Source organism: Drosophila eugracilis, unplaced genomic scaffold, assembly GCF_018153835.1.
Source record: "Drosophila eugracilis isolate 14026-0451.02 unplaced genomic scaffold, ASM1815383v1 contig_380, whole genome shotgun sequence".
Lineage (NCBI taxonomy): Eukaryota > Metazoa > Arthropoda > Insecta > Diptera > Drosophilidae > Drosophila > Drosophila eugracilis.
This window is the reverse complement of record NW_024573239.1, coordinates 22201-26410: the sequence shown is the minus strand read 5'-3', so window position 1 is coordinate 26410 and position 4210 is coordinate 22201. Positions and strand designations below refer to the sequence as shown.

Below are 4210 nucleotides of genomic sequence, written 5' to 3'. Positions count from 1 at the left end.
AATTGGTTGCACTCCTGTGAAATGAAATGTTAAATATGTAAGTTTTATTTTCTTGCAAAAAGCCCTATGTAATATCCTCTTACCATGAAACAATCAAAATATTTAAAAATTAAAGAGAATTAATTTCTTCTGCTAGCTATAACTTGAGGGCGTTTTTAAAGAAGTCCGGCTCCAAATCCATGATTAAATCGAACAAAACTTAAAAAAATCACAAATTGAATTTTTATGCAAGAAAAGGAATTATGAACATTTTAATATTTTGATTTTTTGTTATACTATAAAAAAGGTGTAATATATTTTAAGAAAAAAAGGTTAAGATTAAGCCAGTTTTAAATAACCAAGAGCACAATAATAAAGTGAACCCTTATGGGTCTTCCTTCCTATACCTCATTCGGTGTAAAAAATTATGCAACTAATCTCCTTAAATATATTTTCATCTTTGTGATATCGCATATTGCTAATGTTGTCGACAATAAAAATTATCAATTTATTTGAATACCCAAAGAGAATATAATATATTCTACCAGAATTTCAGTTAACGATACTTTTTGGTATTTTCTTTTGCGAAATGTATATGTTCATCTGTTAAATAAATTTTATAACGTTATAATTTCGAGATAAATATATGTACATACATACATATGTATATGAAACTATATCTGCAAAATTGGGGAGAAACCGTTATGCCTTCTAATCGTTTCGCGGAAGTAAATCGCAATTAATATAAACTATATACATATTATGAATTAGAGATTTCTGTCAGAGACGGTCACACGGAAAAAAGAAAGCACGTAAGTTATGTTAGCAGAGTGCAGTACCTGCAGGTAAGGACATTTACCAAAGTGACGGTTAAATGTTTCTATTTAGCGTAACATGTACATGGCGTGCAAATTATTCAAAATTTGTGCAAAACATAAATGAACACAGATAATTAGCTATGGGCAAGAACGCAACGCAAACAAATCTACCTGCTCATCACCAACAACGTAATCCGCCACTCTATGGAGCACACGCGAGCAGCCATCTCCGTATAGCACTGTTCTTTATTGCTGGTAGTATTGCGGCATGGTTTTTTCATATCTTCACTTCCTCGACTTGGAATTGGAACCTACGGCAGAACCGCCACTTCTCCATAGCCCACAATCATCAGACTCAGAATGAGTTCGCGCTGTATTCCGTAGAGGAGATGAACAGTTTCAAGGAGTTTTACTTCAAAAATATCCGTGAAGATGTCCGGACTATTTCAATGGAGGAAGAGCAGACAAATATCAAAGAGGCGCTAGTGGCTCTTCAAAGGGCCCACGACATGTATCTGGCGGACAAGATTGACAAGGCTGGTCGTCTGTTTGAACATGCCCTAATTCTAGCTCCCCGGCACCCTGAAGTACTGCTCCGCTACGGCGAGTTTCAGAGCACAGCCAACACAACGTTGTGCTGGCGGATCAATACTACTTTCAGGCCTTGACTATCAATCCGACTAATGTAGAGGCGATTGCCAATAGACAGCGAACTGCTAATGTTGTGCAGATTCTTGATGAGCGCCGTCTTGAGTCGTTGGACTCAAAACGCGATGCACTCTCCGCAATCCACGAGACCAACGCCGCCCTGCGTCGGGCTAAAAAGGAAGCCTACTTTCAGCACATTTACCATTCGGTAGGAATCGAGGGTAATACTATGACGCTGGCTCAAACGAGGTCTGTCCTAGAGACTCGCATGGCTGTGGACGGCAAATCTATTGACGAGCATAACGAGATCTTGGGAATGGACCTAGCTATGAAGTACATTAATGCTAGCCTGGTACAAAAGTAAGTAAGGCTTTTTAGCATTATGACCTATAAGACTCTATAAAAACATGAATAAATGTTCAATATAATACAAACTTGTTAATGTTTTTATGCAAGTAAACTTGGCCCGTCTTTTGATAGGTTTTAGATCTATAGGTTCCGAAAACCAGCTATCCTTACATACAAACATCGATTTAACTGTGCATACTTATGTATATGTCCATATAAAAAAACTTTAACATTTCAAAAATTCCCTATACGCTTTATTTTTGCACAATTAAAAAATAAATAATTTGTTACTATTGGCATAAATTTTGAAAAATGTTCTTATTTATATGTATTTTACTTTTCTTCAGAATAGAAATCACTATTAAAGACATCCTTGAGCTGCACCGCCGAGTACTAGGACATGTGGACCCAATTGAGGGTGGAGAGTTCCGGCGTACTCAAGTGTTCGTCGGGGGTCATATACCACCTGGTCCGGGGGACCTTTCGCAATTAATGCTGCACTTTCAGCGTTGGATAAACTCTGATCACTGCAAGTTTCTACATCCCGTTAAGTGAGTATCATAAACATATTTCGCATTTTAAAATATAAATTTAACAATGAGGCAAACAAATTAAATGGGTAGCAAAAAACTTCTGAGCAAATGATCGGCTCACGAAGAAAACTGTGCTCTTTTGTTTAAAATTCGCGGGCTCTTTGGTTTTTCTTCAAACACATACAAATGTGTTGTTGTTAGGCAAGTAACATAGGCCTAATATCTAATTTAAATAATAAAGATTAGTAATGACCGTATAAATTATTACAAACTTTTGCAATTAAATTACCAGGTTACTGTCTTATTCAATTTTAAAATAACCATTTTGCTATCAGAAATTATCGCAGCGCCAATTTTTGTGTGAGGACTTATAATCAACACTTCTTGTCCTTTTGTATGCTTGTGCGCATGAACGCTGAGATCTAGGGATCTAGATGACATCGCAGCTTGAAGTATTTTCATGCAGTCAAGCAAACTCTATCGTCTACAAGTTTGACCTTGTATAACATTTCTAGTTCATATTTACCGATTTATTTATTATTTTGTAAAAAAGTGAATTTTATGATATTAAATCCAATGTTAATAAATAGGTTCTGTCTCATCCACAGTTATGCAGCGCTCGCTCACTACAAGCTCGTAGCCATTCATCCTTTCATCGACGGGAACGGACGAACTTCTCGTTTGCTAATGAACACCTTGCTAATGCGAGCAGGGTACCCGCCTGTCATTATTCCAAAAGCAACAACGTAGCAAGTACTACTACTTCCTGAAATTGGCCAACGAGGGCGACATTCGGCCATTTGTACGGTTTGTCGCCGACTGCACGGAAAAACACTGGACCTGTACCTATGGGCAACTAGCGACCTTCCTCAACAGATTCCATTGCTTATCCAGACAGAAAATGAAGCAGACGAGTAGCAAACTAATATGTAATTTCCTTTTAGCGCGAATTAAAGTTAATTTATTTGTGTATGCTACGAATCCAAAACTGTGTGTAAAATACTGATTTGTATATACTAGATGTAGATTTACTGACAAATACTGTGATCATATTTAAGCTCAATGTTATCCATAAATTTCACACAAATGTCATTACTTACCCTACAAAACAAATACTTCTGAAAATATCTCCCCTTTACTTTTTAGGCATGAGAGAATTTGAATTCGTTGAAAATGTTTAAAATTATTTCGTATTATGTTTAGCATTGACAGCATCCAGAAATCCCAAAATTTTTAAAGACAAATTTGTCAATCCATAAAGGCAGTTTGGTTATAGGCGTGGAATCACGCTAACATATTCTGAATGAAACCATTATTTATTAGCGTATTAATATTTTACCACAAAAAAAAAATAATATAAATAATCAAATAATTGGTAAAGTTTTTATTTACGAATTAAGAACTCAGACTCATTTTTGTTTCCTTGTGGTTACATTGCTGACGATAAACCAATGAATTTCTTGGAAAACGCTTTTCCTTTTGAGCGGAATCAGCATTATTAAGAATTTACTGCAATTTTGAAATTTGTATTTTCTATGGTGAGAAGGGGAAGACTGTCCTTCGTTGCTACGGGCCTAATAAAAAATGTATTCCTCATATAATAAAAATTATCATATTCTACTTTGATGTTATGGGCTCAATATTTTGTGATGATCTATTATTTTCAGGAGGGGGATTTGCTAATCAAAGATTTATAATTAACGTACTTTATATTTTTTTTAATGACTATTATTATTTTATAGTAACGAAGTCAGTCCAATCGATCGCCTTTGGGGGCCCATCATCCACCACAGTGACCAGTGACCGGCTAATAGCTTGCGTTTGGCAATCAGTCACTTAAGTGGAAATGGCGGGCACAAGTATTATATAAACTTTTAGTTGCAG

The 4210-nt window shown here is 35.9% G+C and overlaps 1 pseudogene; it reads left to right on the top strand.

The window, feature by feature from the left end:
- Nucleotides 1-690: 690 nt before the first annotated feature.
- Nucleotides 691-3952, top strand: LOC121530194 (annotated as a pseudogene).
- The last annotated feature ends 258 nt before the right edge of the window (nt 3953-4210 follow it).